Source organism: Canis lupus, chromosome 22 (assembly GCF_011100685.1).
Source record: "Canis lupus familiaris isolate Mischka breed German Shepherd chromosome 22, alternate assembly UU_Cfam_GSD_1.0, whole genome shotgun sequence".
Lineage (NCBI taxonomy): Eukaryota > Metazoa > Chordata > Mammalia > Carnivora > Canidae > Canis > Canis lupus.
The window spans coordinates 18,827,936-18,847,275 of NC_049243.1; the positions used below are offsets into that span (position 1 = coordinate 18,827,936).

The following is a 19,340-nucleotide window of genomic DNA, read 5'->3' on the forward strand; positions in this document are numbered from 1 at the left end:
ATATTCTTATTGATAAAATTGCAAGTGGAATTGCTTTATAATTTTCTTTTTAAATCGTTCATTGTTAGTGTGTAAATGCAACTGATTTTTATGCGTTGACTTTGTAACATGCTAATTTGCTGAATTTACTATTAGTTCTGACAGGGTTTTTTTGTGGATTTTTAAATGATTTTCTGTGTATAAGATTGTATCATCTGTGAAAAGAGATGATTATATTTATTCCTTTCCAATTTGTTTCCTTTGATTTCTTTTACTTAACTACTTGATCTGGCTAGAATTCCCTATATTATGTTAAATAGAAGTAGTAAGAGTGGGAATCCTTACCTTGTTTCTGATCTTGGAGGAAAAGTTCTTCATTTGGTATGCCTGGGTAGCTCAGCAGGGTAAGCATCTGCGTTTGGCTCAGGGCATGATCCCAGGGTCCCCGGATTGAGCTCTGCATTAGGCTCCCTGCATGGAGTCTGCTTCTCCATCTGCCTGTGTTTCTGCCTCTCTCTCTCTCTCTGTGTCTCTCATGAATAAATAAATGCAATCTTTAAAAAAAAAAACTTCATTTTTGCCATTGATTATGATGTTTGCTATTTTAAGATATAGCTTTTATTATGTTGATGCAGTTTCCTTCTATTCCTAGTTTCATGAGCAGTTCTCTCATATAAAGGTATACAGTTTTGTGTAGTGTTTTCTCTGCATTTATTGAGATAATCATGTGATAACCATCTTTCATTTTGTTAATAAGGTGCATCACATTGATTAATTTGTGGATGTTGAACCATCCTTGCATCTGGAATAAATCACATTTAATCATGGTGTGTGATCCTTTAAATGTAAGATCTTTTATTGTTGAATTCAGTTTGTTAATACTTTGTTGAAGATTATTAAGGGATACTCTTTAGGGATATTGGCCTGTAATTGCTTTTCTTACAGTATCCTTGTCTGATTTGTCATCAGGCTAATGCTGACCTTATAGATTGAATTATGAAGTATTCTCTCCTCTCAATATTTCTTTGAAAAATTTTGAGAAGGAATTGGTATTAATTCTTCTTTAAATGTTTGGTACAATTCACCAGTGAAGCCATCATATCTAGTGCATTTTTTAAAGGAGATTTTTGGTTACTGATTCAGTCTCCTTACTAGCTATGGATGTATTCTGACTTTACTGTTGTTATTTGGTCTTGGTAGGTTTTGTGTTTTTAGGAGTTTGTCCTTTTAATCTAGGTTATCCAATTTTTTAGCATACAGATGTTTATAGTACTCTTTAACAATCTTTTTTATTTCTGTAGACTTGTTAATAATATTCCCACTTTCGTTTCTGATCTTACTAGTTTGAGTCTTCTCTTTTTTTTCTTAGTCAAACCTAAGATTTGTCCATTTTGTTGATCTCTTCAAAGAACCAATATTTGGTTTTATTTATTTTTCTTCACTGTTGTTTATACTCTATTTTAATTTTCTGTAATCTAATCTTTAATATTTCCTTCCTTCTGTTAACTTAAGGTTAATTTGTTCTCTTTCTAGCTCATTGAGTTATAAAGTTAGTTTGTTGATTTGAAATTGTTACTGTTTTTAAATATGTTCTTATAACTGTAAATTTCCCCCTTAGCATGGGTTTTTCTTGTCCTATAAGTAATGATCTGTTTTCATTTTCATTAACCTCTAAGTGCTTTCTAATTTTTCTTGTAGTTTGTTTTTGGATGAATGGTTGCTAAAGAGTGTATCGTATAATTTCCAAAAATTTGTGAATTGTTCAGTTTCTCTTTTATAGACTTCTAACGTCATCCCATTGTGGTCAGAGAAGATACTTTTTATGATATTTGTATCTTTTAATGTATTGAAAATTAATTTGTGTCCATTTGTGTGCTGGACAATGTCCTATGTACAGTCGAGAAGATTGGATATCTGTTTTTGTGTATAGCGTTCTTAAGATGGCTATTACATCTGGTTGGTTTATGAAGTTGGTTTATTGATTTTGTCCTCTGTATCCTTACCTTCTGTCTGGCTCTTCTATCCATTATTGAAAATACATATTAAAGTCTCCAACTATTATTATAAAACTGTTTATTTCTCCCTTCAATTCTGTGAGTTTTTTGACTTTATATATATTGATGGTCTATCAATAGGTACATAAATATTTATTATTCTAATACCTTTCTGTATTGAACCTTGTATTTATATATAATGTCCTTTGTCCCTTGTAACCTTTTTTAAAAAATTAAAGTAATTTTGTCTAATATTGGTATAGCTACCCTTGCTCTCTTTTGGTTACTATTTGCATGGGATATCTTTTTCTATCTTTGTACTTCCAGTCTGTTTGTATCCTTGGTTCAAAGTGAGTCCCTTGTAGACAAAATAAACTTGGGTCATGTGTTTTTAGCCATTCTGCCAACCTCTGACTTTTGATTAGAGTTTAATCCATTTACACTTAAAGTATTTACGGATTTTTATTTTGTCAAAATTACTTCTGTCATTTTACTGTTTACGAACTGCCTTACGGCATTTTTGTCTCTCATTTCCTGTATTGTTTACTTCTTTTGTGTTTTTTTTTTGAAATGGAATTTTTAAATTCCTTTCTCATTTCTTTTTGTGTATATGCTATAACTATTGTATTTATGGTTACCATGGGTATTATATTTAACATTCAAAAATTACAAAACTGATCTCCAATATTTGGAGAACAGTCTTTTTTTGCTTACCTTGGCTCCCATAAGCTGGGTGCAAGGAGCTCTAGGGATGCTTGCACAGCTGCCTGCCCTGTGTCTAGGGGTAGAGTATGAATAGCTGCTCTGTGCTAAGAGCTGAGATTGACTGAATTTAACCACGGTTTACTTTTTAAGCCTTTCCTTGGAGTTACAAGGCTTCAAAAGACTGCAGAGTTCCCTAATAGCTACATCAGATAGGTTCTGACAGTGCAGTTGTCTGAATAAGGAGTCAGATTACTGGTTCTTCTTATTCTGCCTTCTTCATAATAAACATTATTTTGATAACAGAGTGACTTATCATATAGAATAACATTAAGAATGTGAAGGATTCAGGACCCTGGTCTACCAATCCCTTTAAGATATTCCATTACGCATTTCTTCTCCCTTCCCTTCTATTCCCTTTCACTAATGGGTAGGAAATATCAGAAAGGGAGACAGAACATGAAGACTCCTAACTCTGGGAAACGAACTAGGGGTGGTGGAAGGGGAGGAGGGAGGGGGGTGGGGGTGAATGGGTGACGGGCACTGGGGGGGGGCACTTGACGGGATGAGCACTGGGTGTTATTCTGTATGTTGGTAAATTGAACACCAATAAAAAATAAATTTATTATTAAAAAAAAGATATTCCATTACAAACTTTAATGAATTTGAGTATCTTTTCCTGTCTCAACCAAGTTATGACAACAAAGAACCCCAAATATGATGTAGCAGGTGTACTTTTGCTAGTGGTATTTAAAAAAACTTTCAAACTCTTATTCTGTGAAGATTAAGAAAAAATTAAATCACTGGAAAACCACATCTAATAAGGGACACTAAGATCTGATGTTCTTGCAGATTCCACTTGTTGAATCTTAGTACAAAATGACCTGAAAAGTTTTGTTAGCATATTAAATTACCGTAATATAAATATACCAGCAAAGAAAGGCAGGAAAAATTTTCTTTAACAAAATCAGAAGACCTCATAGTTTACAGTAAATGCATTATACAAATTTATAACCTAATTGTTATATTTTTATTTTTCCACTTCAGTTGCTTCCTACTTTCAGAGAGAAGTAACACAAATTGTGAGAAATAATTTTTATTTTAATAAATTAAAATTATTTTAATTAGTTCAACAGTCATTTTCATTCTTTTCTAATAAAAACTTTTATAGTCCATTTGCTTAATATAGTAGTACATATGTTTGCTTATTTGAGATTGTTAAATTAGGGATTAATTTTAATATTATATTGTCCAAACATAGTAATGATACTATTGATATATGCTAATTACTGTAAATAATTGATGAATACATTTAATATCACTTGCAATTCTCAGGTATTCATAAAACTCTCATTTCTACTAATAAACCACAGTTGTTTTGTAGTTCTGATGACTTTAGAAAGCAATACGTGGATAATTATATATAGACTAAGGCTACTTTTATAAAGATTTTATGATAATGAGATATAATAGTATATTTCCCAAATGAAATCATTTCAATTTGAGTCATATTGTATATTATTTTTTTCAGAGTTAATGCATTCATACTGTCCTTTTATCTGTATATAGAAATAGATGAACAAGGACAATTTGAAGATATATTACATTATTATTCCCTTCTGGTTTTCTTACAAGATCCTATTCCATACTAAAAATCTAGAATAAATAATTTATATTTTGAAGCAGTATCATCATTTTGTGTTCAAATACATGCTGCTGACTCAATTAAAATCTAAAAAATATTTCCCTCAAAAGCAAATTCACTGCTCTGTGATTTGATTTGAAATATAATTTTATAAGGGGTTTTGATTAGTATATAACTTAAAATATAATTTTATTATAATTATTTATTTATAACACTAGAAATACTTTCAACTTTGTTATTGAGCTTGTGGTATGCCCCAAACAAAATATATCTTTAGAATGTTTAATTATAGGGCAGCCCGGGTAGCTCAGCAGTTTAGCACCGCCTTTGGCCCCTGGTGTGATCCTGGAGACCTGGGATCAAGTCCCACATCGGGCTCCCTTCATGGAGCCTGATTCTCCCTCTGCCTGTGTCTCTGCCTCTCTCTCTCTCTCTCTCTCTGATCTTTCATGAATAAAATCTAAAAAAAAAATATTTAATCATAATTAAATTTAAAATATTTAATTATCTGTAATGTTTATAATTAAATGTAAAATGTTTAATTATCTGTAATAAAGCATACTATTATGAATCTGTAATAATCATTGTCATATATTTTTATAGGAGGAGGTAGTTTGAGATACATAGGCATCCATCTAACAAAACGGAGACACATGCAGGGCACCTGGGTGGCTCATTGGTGAGCCTCTTTCTGCCTTTGGCTCAGGTCGTGATCCCAGAGTCTTAGAATTGAGCCCCTCATCACTCCCTAGAGGGAGCCTGCTTCTCGCTCTGCCTGTTTCTGCCTCGCTCTCTGTGTCTCTCTGTCTCTGCCTCTCTGTGTCTCTCATGAATAAATAGATAAAATATTAAAAAAAAAGAAACGCATGCAACCGCATGGTGAAATTAAAAGCTAAAACAAGTAATCAAGAAATGGCAGACACCTGAATTTTACTTTATATTTTTATTTAAACTTACATTTGGCCTTCTAAATTCAGTGATAGTAACATGTCTGAACAACCAGTGCTGATGTTAAAATACAATATGTATGTATTAATGATTGAAGACTTTAATTAGTAAAATATATCATAAGCTTACTGGAAAGTTTTATTATTATTCGAAAGCCAAGAAATTTAAAAAGCTGTTACTTCAGTACAGAAGTAAACTAGTTAGGTTTACTTTTTTCAAGTCTGATTGTGTTAACTACTATTAGTAAAATGTCATTATTAAGTTTATTTATCAAAAATGATTAGACATAATGGAACTTTTAAAATGTGAAGCTATATATTAATCTTGATATTGGTTATTCACAAACATTTTAACAAAGCAGAAATTAAAATTCACTATATAGTTTTCTTGAGAAAAAACATGGAAATATTGTATACATAAAGCTTTATGCCCTTTTTAACTTTAAAAATATTAAGATTGGGACACCTGGGTGGCTCAACAGTTGAGTGTCTGTCTTGGGCTCAGGGCCTGATCCTAGGATCCAGGATCGAGTCCCACATCGGGTTCCTTGCATGGACCTGCTTCTCCCTCTGCCTGTGTCCCTGCCTCTCTCTCTCTCTCTCTCTCTCTCTCTCTCTCTCAGTGTCTCTCATGAATCAATAAATAAGATCTTTAAAAATAATACTAAATAAAAATATTAAGATAAATACTGAACTCTGTAACAAAGAATATATTATTTGAAATACATTTTATGACACATTTCAGAAATAAGCTCTTTTTATACAGTTGAGTCAGGAATTACATTTTTCATTATATTTCCCATTTTAAAATATGTGGTAGCATAAAATTATTCATGACAAAAAGTCAAAAATATAGGAGAAAAAGGAATATAGCACAAGTGAGACAGCCAAAATGTCATTTATAAATAACTTCTCTTAAAATTTATCATTTGATACTAGACATATCAATTGTAAATAATGCTGGATGATTTTTTTGCTGTCATTTTGCAAGTATCTCTGCATAACAATTTGCTGGTATTTGTTAAGCAACTTTCATATGCATACCAATTAACCACAGAAATGAAACTAATTAAATTTTTCTAGAATCTGATTGTAATTAGAATACTTTTGGGCATTTGAAAATTGTATCTTCTTTCATCATAACAAAATTATTGGTAGATAGGTATTGCTAGTCTAATTTGTCAGATAATGCTTAGAGGTTATAAACATATGCCATAAGTTATAACTGATAGGGTTTAAAACTAGGGCTTTGAATAGTAAAATGTATGTCTCTCCCAATAAGTAGCTTACGCTTTAAGGTTTTCATGTAGATTATTTCAAGGATATATTCTCTGAGAGCAAAACATAAAGGGAACCTAAAATACATTGACAGAATTTTCAAATACAGTAATCCATAGTATACTAGAAATTCCTATAAATCAATGTTTAAAAAAAACACATGAAATCCAATTTAAGGCTGACTAAAAGATTTGGAAGTCCCCTTGATTTGAGAAAATTCCAAATGATATATCTATATATATCAGTTTTGTTTTGGAACATCTATTTAACATATTTCTGTGGTAAACATCTTAGAGTTTAGCCTATTTTAATCTAAAATGAGTAGAATAATTAATATTCTTGTGTTTTTTAACATTAGGAATATATTTCATCATATTTTACTTATAATTTTATTCACATACATATGTAATATTCTTTTGTATCCTCACAGCATAATTTATGCATTTTACTTCTGAAGGGAAATTAAGATATTATCCATCTCAGAGCAAAGTCAGTGTATAGTTTTGCTAGAAGCATTCTACAAAAGCTTAAGTTCCTGAGCTGTGACACAAGACCACTGTGTGCTCAGCGTCCATCTAGGCCTGTGTCTCAACTGCCTTGAAGGTACTTGGAGAACAAAAACAACCAAAGACAGCATGAAGCTCATGTTTTCTGCTGTCCTATGAATAATAAAGTCATTTTTATCTGACCCAGGAATCCTTTGTCTTCTGCCAGCATCTCTGAAACTATTACCAGGCTAACTTGTTAGCTTATAAGCAGAGTAAAATGTCAAATATGTCACAGTTCTAGACACACTTTGCTTAAAGGTAAAATCTAAATACTCGATATATAGCTAATATACATGTAAAACGATGAGCAAAAAGATCATGCTATAAACAAAATATGAACAGTCTTGCACTTTTGTAAAAAGCATATCACAGAGGAGTATTAGTTTATTAATCTATTTTGAGTTAAAATGGGTAAAATTAAACTAAAACATTCTGTAATATATACATGATTTGTAACCTATTAAGAAAAGGAAAATCTGAGGGACTCCTGGGTCGCTCAGTTAGTTAAGTACTGATTCCTGATTTTGGCTCAGGTCATGATCTCAGGTTCTTGAGATCAAGCCCCATATTAAGCTCAACATTGGGCATGGAGCCTACTTAAGCTTCTCTCTCTCACTCTCCCTCTGCCCCCCCTCCTTAAAAAGAAGAATGAATGAATGAAGAAAAATCTGAATCACTTACAGAATGTAGTTAAAACATGTGATATTGGGTAGAGTGCAGATGAAGCTGTTATATTATCTGCAGTGTGAGAGGAAAAATCTAGGCTGGGTATAAAGGTTGTCAGTGTATATGTAGCATTTAATACCTTGAGATAGAATGTCATTACCAACACAGTGTATACGTGGTGATGACCAAGGACTGATCCTCAGAACTTTTCAGTAATAATCATCAAGGCAAAGAAAGAACCATTAGATAATATTGACAAGGAGTGATAAGAATGGTAAAGGAAACTTAATAGACTAGGTATCCCAGAAGAGAACTGAAAAATTTTATTAAGGAGCAGAAAGTACTACTCTTCATTAAATGTTACTGAGTACTCAAGTAAGATGAGAAGTAAGTACACTATATAAAATACAGTCTAAAATACAAATATTTTGCATAATAACATGGAATTCAGATAACCATGGCAAGTGCCATTCTGGTAGAGTGCTGAGAGTGAATGTCAGATTTAGGAGAAGATAGGAGAACTATAAACAAGAATAAGAATGGAAAGGAATTTTAAGCAATTGCAACAGAATCTTTTGAGAATAGCTGTCAGGACAATGGGTTCAATAGCATTTACCTAATGGAAAAATGTTGGCATGTATTTATACTGAAGAAAGTGATGGAGTAGAGAGCAAAGAAACAAAACAAAACAAAAAAATCAAAAACAAAACAAAAGAGATAAAATCTAATGATGAACATGATACGATCAAAAATGGTGAAATAAGTATCTCTAAAATGTGGAAGCAACATAAACCTACAAAATTTTTCACAATCAAGTTTTTCAGAAAACTAAAACTCAACCAAGAACTTGCAATTAAGTCAAATGAAGAGTATACTAGAGAAAGAGGAAGGGAAAATACATAAGACACATAGGATACAAGTATTAAAATAGCAAATAAATCCTACATTATGAAGAATTGCATTACATGTAAATTGATTAAGCAATCCAATTAAAAGCAGAGATTGGCAAGATGGATGAGGAAATATTATCCAACTGTATACGTCTAGAGGATACACACTTAAGATTTAAAGGCACAAATAGTTTGAAAGTAAGAGGATGGATAAAGATCTATCATGCAAACAGTAACCAAAAAAGAACTGAACTTAGTATAAAAACATAAGACCACTAGACTTTTAGAAAACTATTGTTACTACAAAGACATTTTATAATTATAAAAGCATCCATCAATAAGATATAATAGGGGATCCCTGGGTGGCGCAGCGGTTTGGCGCCTGCCTTTGGCCCAGGGCGCGATCCTGGAGACCCGGGATCGAATCCCACGTCGGGCTCCCGGTGCATGGAGCCTGCTTCTCCTTCTGCCTATGTCTCTGCCTCTCTCTCTCTCTCTCTCTCTCTGTGTGACTATCATAAATAAATAAATAAAAATTAAAACAACAAAAAAATAAGATATAATAGTTATAAGCATATGTGTACCTAACAATGGAGCCCCAAAACATGAAACAAACCTGACAGGATTAAAGGAAAAAGTAGACAGTTCAACAATAGAAATTGGTGACTTCAATACCATGCTTTTAATAATGTATATAACAAGTAGGCAAAAGAGAAAAAGAAATGAGATGCAAACAACACTATTAAGCTACTGAGCCTAACAGAGGTCTATAGAACATGCCATATAATCTATGTAGAATACATATACTTTCTCAAGTGCATATAGAATAATTTCCAGGTGTATGTTACACCATAAAACTCTCAAAGAATGTAAGAAGGATTGAAATAACAGAAAAATATGTTTTCTAGCCAAAATGGAATGAAATTGGAAGACAGTAAAAGGAGGAAATTGGCGAAATTCACAGATATCTAGAAATTTTTTAAAGAATTAAAAATAACCAATGGATCAAAGAAGAAACCAAAAGAGATGTTAAAAAATACTTTGAAAAGCATATGAAGAATAGACATGTGGTCCAGGTGGTCTCAGCCAAAGCCATCTTCGGTAAAACCAGAAACAGCTCACTGATAGCATGTGAGTGAGCTTAACCAGAAGCAGCAGAGGTATTTTTGACAACCATCCTAGATACAAGAGAAATAGATTAACTATTGTCTGATGCTGGAGTTGCTGCATTATTGTGATATATGTTTTAAATATATATAGTATGTTGTGTATGTAATATAATTACATATAATATATAACATAATTATCCTATAATATCAGAGATATTAAGATTGCAGATTGAATTAAGGTTGCTAATCACTTGACCTTATATGAGGAGATTAACTGGGATTCCACATGGGCCCAATGTAATCATGAGTCCTTTAAATGAAAGAGGGAGGCAAAAAAGTCAGTGACCATAACAGAGTGCTGCGAAGAGAGAAAGACTCAACCTTCCATTGCTGACTTTGAAGATGAAAGGGAGTTGCAAACCAAGGAATGCAAGTGTCCTGTAGAAGTTAAAGCAAGTCTGAAGTTTCCAGAAAGGAACACAGCTTGCCAACATCTTAATTTTAGCTTGATGAGACCATTTTCAACTTCTGACTCACAGAATTGTAAATAATAAATTTGTGGTGTTTTAAGTCAATAAATTTGTGATAATTTGTACCACGTACATAAATATTGTATACAGTATATATGTATATAATTTAATTTTATTGTAGAAGTGTATTCTGTGTAGTATCCTAATAATTCACACCGTAGGATAGCTATTCCCAGTTAATTAATGAATAGTATTAGGTGTGGACATGAAAAGTGATATTGCTTCCACATTAAACCAACATCTGTTTGAATTCAATTTTTGGGATTTGAATTAATATATTAAACTGTTCATATTATGCCATTTACCCAAATGATAGCTCTTCAAAGCAATCCTAAAATACTTAATATTTTTTTATTTCAAAATGTTAAATTATGTGGTTGAAGTCAGTTAATATACTGCCTAAAGAAATAATTTCTAATTTTAGAGATATAGCTTTTACAAAACTAATATGCACATGATACTATGTTAACTTTGGATGACTCTTCCTAGCATTATTAATAATAGTTGTTATAAAAGCACATATTATGTTCTTCAGAGAAAAATATGCATATATACAATTCTAATTTTGTTGTCATATGTATAAGCAGTTGAATAAATTCCAGGTATCTAATAAGCTGCCCTTTTTTAAAGGCATTACTTATTTCGACATAGTTGAATATTAACATACTTGAAAAAATATTTTTATGGATATTCCATTTGTTTGGATGGCAATAGATAACTAGGGGTTGAATCCAAAATAAAAGTCTGACAAATGATGTGATTTTTTTTTTTTTTGTAAATCATTAAATCCTAAATTGGAAAGAATGCGAATATCCTATAAGTATTTTCAGAAATGATTGGTTTCAGTGATGGGTCCATCTGAGTCATTTGGTAAAACTGATCACTTAAATACTTTTTGGACTTAAATTTTTTCTTTGTCATCATTTTCACAAGATTCCATGCTATACTCCTAATGAAACTGTTTTGAATGAGAAGCCTGAATTTGAAAATGAGGAGAGTGGAGGGTAACTGTTAGGGGTCACGCATGCCATTGCTTTAAAGAAAAATAAAGAATTTTAATAATACTAAGAGTCAGTTGATAAACTAATGGATTAGGATGGTTCTTAGCCAAACTAACAGGTTGAATCCCCTTCAAAAATCATCATGAATGGTTTATACATCATGACCATTTTTAGCATCTTTATCTTGTTTTCCCACTTTGAGTCAAATATTTTGGAGGATATTTTAAAATAGTAAAGCATTTATAAATAGTGTAACAGTTCATAAAAATATCAAAAACAATCTGTAAATATCATAATTATGATAGTATTGGTAATTTTTCATAGATTTCTGAAAACATTCATGGTATTATGCCCTTAGTTTTACTGTACTTCAGGCTTGTGCAGCTATACATTAGAACTTTACCCTTCCATCCTGTGCTTTCTGTTGTATTTCCAGACAGTTTTTCTGTGACCTACATAACATACATTATTTTACTCGTCCTAGTCATGAGCTTCATAGTTTTATTGTACCATGTATACAGTTTGGTCCGTGCAATACTACCCCTGATGTATCTATGCTAGTATGTATTCTTAGTTGTAGCCAGAACAAACAAAAAACACTGGTCAAAATTTGTCAGTTCACTAACTGCTGAATTGTTCATAATATACCAGTGTGCTGACACACATACGCTGTCTTAACTGTTAAGAAGCAGAAAACTCAGTATGTCCCTTAAGTCAGAAAAAAACACACACTTTTTTTGGTCTGAGTTTCTTAATCTATAAAGTATTAAGATAAACTTCTGTGAAGATATACAAAATATTGGAAGGGATCATATGTAAGTCATATAGAATAATTGATTAATGTATGCACATAGTAAATTCTCAATAAATGAAAGCAGTCTTTATTTCTTGCTGTTATCATTGTTATTTATTATAAAAGACAGTTGAAAAAAAGAAAAGACAGTTGAGAAACTTATTCAGGTTTGTATTTCCTGATTAGTCTCTCATAGTATTTGAATTTCTTTTTTTGAAGTTACCGTCTGCCCTGTACATTTTTCCTCCTCCACAAGAAAAAAAAAATCAAAATAAAAGCAAGATTTGATGTCATGAGTATTGAAGCAATTCTTGCTCAGGCAAAAGAAATGGCTAATTACATGAAACAGTGTAGTAGATAAAATTGAATAAATAAAGGATCGGCTCTACCCTCAGACCTGGATTCACAGTACAGTACTGCCATATCCAACAGTGTTACTTTGTGCCTGTTACCTTCATTTTATGATCCTAAATATCCTCTTCTGTAAGGTAGATAAAATAAAATAAAATAAAATAAAATAAAATAAAATAAAATAAAATAAAATAAATCCACAGAATTACTATAAGTATTTAATGAAAAAATACATGTAATAGAAACTCCATAAGTTAATTAAGGGCCAATACATATTAGCTATTGCAGTTATTAAAATTATTACTCTTTTATCCATGGCCATTACTTCAAGAGTTGATACATTATGTTTTGGACATGTAGTAATCATTAAAAGTTTTACATTCTTACTCCTTTTTAAATCTGATTATATTCCTAATTTGACACAACTGACGAGATCAGAGTGAGGAAATTTCAAACTAATTAATGATGTACCATATCAAAATGAAAAAGTCTGTTTTAGCTCCTTGATAGAATCTCATCAAAATTACTGAATTTAAGAAATCGTGGTTGGAGACTAGTGTATCCTGTGAGACAGTTCTTAATAGTCAAATTAAGAACTAACAGTCTGGGGCACCTGGGTGGCTCAGTGGTTGAGTGTCTGCCTTTAGCTCATGGCATGATCCCGGAGTCTTGGGATTGAGTCCCACATCAGGCTCCCTGCATGAGCCTGCTTCTCCCTCTGCCTGTGTCTCTGCCTCTCTCTCTCTGTGTCTCTCATGAATAAAAAAATGAAATCTTAAAAAGAAAAACTAACAGATTTGAAACCATGAATCAAAATTTTCTAAAACTGCTTCTAGTGCTGGAGTTCATATAAATTCATTGTAAGGATATTCTTATGAATTAAAGGTTTAGTAAATTAGCTGTGGTTGCCTCTAAAAGAACATAGACAGAAAGGCAGAAATTAGCAATGATTGATCCATTTTATTTAGGTCTGACTTTATCTCGAATAAATCTCACTTTTAATCTCCCTTTAATCCATATTTTCAATTTTTTTCAAGGAGACATTACATTAACAGTGAAAGTATAAGGCTACATAATCAATAACTTGAATTATGGAAATATTTCCTGTAGATGAAAACATAGAGACAAATATGAAGATGCATTTGTATAAATTAGCAAATTGGAGAATAAAAATTAATGAGAAAGACCAGGTAGAGCTATTCTAAAACACAAAGAAAAAATAGATTTTTAAAATGACAGTAAAATGAGCAAACATGAAGAATAAAGATAGGTGATCTTACAATCATATAATAGTTATTCCATAAGTAAAGTGAGGAAATAATTTATCCACACATGAATATATCCATTCATTCATCTATTCATTTATGATCCAAAAATTATTTATATAATTCCAGAACCTTTCTCAGAGTTGAAGGTAGAGTGGTAAATTTGAGAAAAAAAAAATCTCTTAAGGAGCTCATTTGGGATATGCAATGGCAGGAATAATCTGAGGATAAATACACACTAAAATGTATAAACATGGTCCATAGGTAGAAGTACTATGGAGTTAAGAAAGACAAAGTTGCAAAGTGCATCGGCGGTGTGGGTTTCCATACAAGTGGATATCATGTGCTTGTTTTGTTGAAGTATCTGTGTTATCTATGAAAGCTGCATTGGTGCAAACTGGTTAGCAGCCTGGAGCAAAGATTGGGCATGTGACTACCAAATAGAGGAGTGTTACAGACCAAAGCAAGAGTAAATGTATAACCTGTAGGTAAGGATGGGTTTGCAGTGTCTGAGGAACAAAACCAAAAGCCCTGATAGAGGTGGAGAGGTAAAGAGAGTGTTAGGAGAGGTAACCAGCGCACAAAAAAAAAAAAAAAAAAAAAAAGGAGAGAGATGGGTAAATAAATTTAAAAAGAAAATTTCTCTATCTGAAGAAAGATTTTAGTGCAGAGATGAAATAAGTTAATAATAATAGGTAACATTGATGAAGATAGGCATTGATGTTTTAAATAAACAAAAAATTAAGGAAACCTACAGTCAGGCAGACAAAAATGGAGAAATAATGAGGTTGACGTTAGGCTGTTCTGCATCACTAAATGTCAGAAGACAAGGGCTCATTATCAGCATTATGTGAAAAAAGTTTGCATGCCCTTTGTGACATAACCCGTCAGGCTGTCTTTTACACAAGAAGACAAGAGAAGGGCATTGGTTGACATGCAAGGAGTCAGAGTTGCTATTTCTATAATCCTTTTAGGAAAAAATTAAAGACCACAGGATATGAATTGGCAGCAATAGGGGAAAGATTTGTGAAATAAACATACGATATCATTGACTACAGTAACATTTACAGAAAATCTAAATATGTGGTGCTAATGTAATTATGAAACAAGAAGTTGTTGAAATTTCTTAAAAAATAAGCTATTATAAAAATCTCAATAAAATCTGAGAAAAAAATACCATTGCATTTTGACAAGATTTTATAGATGGTAAAGGATTGAATAAGAGAAAAAGCATATAGTATAGAAGTGTGGGAGAAATGTCCTTTGTTATAAGAAATAACTAACACGAATTGAATATTTTTATGCCATTGCTTCTTGTTCTTTTGGCTAAGATCAAGTATATAGTTTTATGCCAGGGTCTGCTTAAAGAACAATTTTATTTAGGAGCAAATTTAAACCTCCCCAACACTGTAACATAGTGTTGCCTACAATCAAAATCATAGTTTTAAACTAGAATTGACTGCTAAGGAAGGCAAGTGATTTTTTTAAAGGGAAGAAAAAAAAGCTGTTTCGGAACAATCCTCACCTAGGTAGCAATGATTTTGCATATACAAATGTGATTCTAGGACACAGTTTGAAAGAAAAGAAATTTGAAAGTGGATAAAGGAGAGATGGATGGGTGGGAAGAAATCAGAAAGGAAACTTAGAATTATAGTAAGAACATCAAGCTGTAAAAAGAGTAATGTGTTCAGTGAATATCAGGGTGTCCAAAAAAAAAAAGCCTCTCAATGATAGGAATGACAAATATGCAATTTCACCTTTGACTGTGACAGGCAGTAAAATGATGCAAAATGATCACAAAACTTTAAAATCTATTATACATGACAGACCTGAATTCTTGATTTCTTTAGGGTGGAGTCAGCATGTGAATAAGATGGTGGAACAATTGAGGAAATATTTGTAGTGAATTCATAGGTGAGAGAACTTTGGTCCAAAAGTGACTTGACTCTGGCAAAAGCACTAGACTTTCTGCAGTATAGTGAATGGGAACTTCAGTTAATTTTATTTGGATATTATTGACAGGAAAAAAATGCATCATGTTATAGATAACTAATACTGCAATATTTCTAGCAACCAGCCATCTAGATAGATGATCAGCAGAGCAGTGTTTATAATAGGAAACTCTTCTAAATAAAACTTCTACTCCAAAAAAGTGGATTAGTTAAATAAACTAAGCAATATATATGTGTATGATACAGGGGAAATGAATATACAAAGCGAACTTCCATATCCATATAGTTTAGGTAGGTAATAAAATTTTTGTTTTTTACAATATCTAATTTTCTTTCCTTTTGGGGTACATAGGAAATCATATTTCTTAGCCCTTTTGCAGTGGGAGTGGAGCTGCATGACACAGTTATGAGTATAAATGACTTCCAGGCCAAAGCATCTAAGTTCCTATGTGAAACTTTTTTTTTGTCCTGGAATAATCATGTAAATTGCCTCTTAATAAGGTGGAATGATAAGCCTTTGTCTTTGAGTTGCCTTGGAAAGTTGTTTGGGGTCATAGCCTGCTTTGCATAGTTGAGAAATAAACCCTTGTCACAATAGGTAGTGCCATGTGGTTTTTTGTTGTTGCTATTTTGTTTCTAAGCCTCAACTTAATCTTAGCTAACCAGAATAATATACAATAGGAACCAACAGTCTGCCTCACGTCCTTCCTTCTTTTATTTTAGAATGGACTTTATTGATAGAATTTGCATACAATAAACTGCATCCATTTAGTATTCAATGCATTTGGCAGTTGTGTACATCTGGGAAACCACCAACACAATAAAAATACAGAACATTCTCATCATCCCCAAAACATTCCTTTATGCCTTTGATGGACATCTCTGCCTCTGCCCCCAGCTCCAGGCAACCACCAATCTGATTTTTGTCACTTCACTAGTAGTTTGCATTTCCAGAATTTTATATAAATGCAGTTATTCAATATGTAATATTCTTTTATGTCTGGCTTCTTTTACTCAAATGACTTTTAAATTCATCTGTGGTGTTGCACATATCAATAGTCATTGCTCTTCATTGCTAAATGGTATTGCAATAGTCATTTATGAATATACTACATTTTAGATATTTATTCACTTAATGATGGGCATATGGGTTGTTTTCAGTTTGAGGCTATTGTGAATAAAACTATCAACAATCATAGGGATCCCTGGGTGGCGCAGCGGTTTAGCGCCTGCCTTTGGCCCAGGGCGCGATCCTGTAGACCCGGGATCGAGTCCCACGTCGGGCTCCTGGTGCATGGAGCCTGCTTCTCCCTCTGCCTGTGTCTCTGCCTCTCTCTCTCTCTCTCTCTCTCTGTGTGACTATCATAAATAAATTAAAATAAAATAAAATACTAAAAAAAATAAAAATAAAAAAATAAAAAGCACTCTTTCTTTAAAAAAAAAAGTGCTCGCTTCAGCAGCACATATACTAAAATTGGAACGATACAGAGAAGATTAGCATGGCCCCTGCACAAGGATGACACGCAAATTCGTGAAGCGTTCCATATTTAAGAAAAAAAAAAAAAAACAATCATATACAAGCTACCATACAACCCAGCCATTCCATTCCCATATTTAACCCAAGAGTGATGAAAATTTATGTCTATACAGACTTGCTCACGTCCTTCATTAAAGTTCATACATTGTAAGAACTATCTAAAAAAAAGGCTATGGTATTTTCACTTCTAAGATCAATTTTAAAGTTAACAAATATTTGTGTTATTATTCCTGAAATTTCTCGTTCCTTAGTCATATTTTTTCTTCATGTGTAATGCTTCTCAGCCTTAACATTCTGAATTTATGTCTCTGTCTCACATTTGAGCACTGCATAAACTATTGATTAGTTACAGAAATGCAGTTCTCAGACTATTTATTATAACATTGCCTACCAGAATAAATAAAATCTTAAATTAATTAATTAATTAATTAAATCTGTGTAGCAGTTCATACTCTATTTCCTAAATTTTATCTGTCTTTCAGAAATTGTATCAGTATTAAGCTATTATATTTCTCACTCAGAAAATAGATCCTTCGAGAGCAACTCATTAGATATTTTTTTTTGGAAATAATTAATTTCAGAATACTAAATTTAGTTCTTTTCAGATCAGCATGTCTCAGATTAAATGTATATATGCATGCTTTCTAAATTCTAGGCATGAATTGGAGACCTTGTATTTTTTACATATTTTAATCATTTTAATAAAGTTGTTATATTGAATGGTCAAAAACTAGTCGTAAGGCACACAAAATGTAATTTTATGAAAGCAACTGATTTTAGAACACTGTTATTCTACTCCTTGATATCCAACTTCAAGTACAGTTCTTGAAATTCTTATATTACTTGAAATTCTCTTCCACCTCCTAATTTTTATCAAAATGTTAATTTTTCTCAAAGACTATTTTTAACGTATTCTCTAACAATTGACACTCTTTCCAGTACTGAGCAAAGAAAGATGCTATATTTCTTGTTCTCATTTTCACTTACTAACTCATCATTCACTGTTTCCCTAACATAAACTACATTGCTGTAACCTCTCATTCTCTTTCCTGCATATTCAATTTTACTTGTTCTAGCATAGTATTTTTTTAAGTTTTTTTATTCATTTATTCATGAGAGAGACACAGAGAGAGACAGAGACATAAGCAGAGGGAGAAGCAGGTTCCCTAGAGGGAATCTGATGCAGGGCTCAATCCCTGAACCCTGGGATCACACACAGCATTATGTATGAAGAAAAAAATATGACTAAGGGACGAGAAAATTCAGGAATAGTAATACAAATATTTGTTAACTTTAAAATTGATCTTAGAAGTGAAAAAAAATTTTTTTTGAGATAGTTCTTACAATGTATGGGCTTTAATGAAGGACATGAGCAAGTCCTCAGCTCAACTGATGAGTCACCTAGGTGTCCCTAGTGTAATATTTTCACAAACATGTAAGTATGGCCTAGTAAATCCTCCTAAAGTTTTTTGTTAAAGACTCCATCCTCTTCTAGCTAGTACATGAAATCATTTTTTTAAAAATTTGCTTCTGAAAGGAAAGAGAGCAAGCATGAGGGGGAGAGGGAGAGAATCTTAATCAAGCAGGCTCTACACCCGGGGCAGAGCCTGGCTCAGGGCTCAGTCCCAGGACCTTGATATCATGACCTGAACCAAAATCAAGAATCGCCTGCTTAACCAGTTAAGCCACCCAGGTACCCCACTAAGTCATTTTTTAAATTGAAATATATCTGACAAACCATATTGTGTAAATATAAGGTATACAACATGTTGAATGAAGCATTTACTATATTATTAACCATAATAATGATAATTAGTACCTTTATCATGTCATACAATTATCATTTCTTTTTTCTGGTTAGAATAATTAAAATCTAGTCTCAGTGAGTTTGATACCATAATATTGTTGTCTATATTAACCATACTGTACATTAGACTTCTATGACTTATTTGCTGCTCAGTGTAAGTTAATACCCTTAAACGACATCTCTCCTATCCTCCCATCCCTCAGTCCCTCTGGTACCACCATTTTACTCTTGGTCTTCACAAGTTTAGCTTTTTAAAATTCCACATATAAGTGTATCAAACAATATTGTGTTCTCTGTCTGACTTAGCTCACTTAGCATAATAACCTGTTGTGCCTAAGCACCAACT

The 19,340-nt window shown here is 32.4% G+C and overlaps 1 long non-coding RNA gene and 1 other non-coding gene across 6 annotated transcripts in view; both read left to right on the forward strand.

The window, feature by feature from the left end:
• Positions 1–19,340, forward strand: part of LOC102155655 — a 276,612-nt gene that overhangs the window by 64,568 nt on the left and 192,704 nt on the right. The window lies entirely within an intron of this gene.
• LOC119865266 lies at positions 17,095–17,201 on the forward strand. The gene has a single exon (XR_005376645.1). It is a non-coding gene; the product is annotated as a U6 spliceosomal RNA (small nuclear RNA).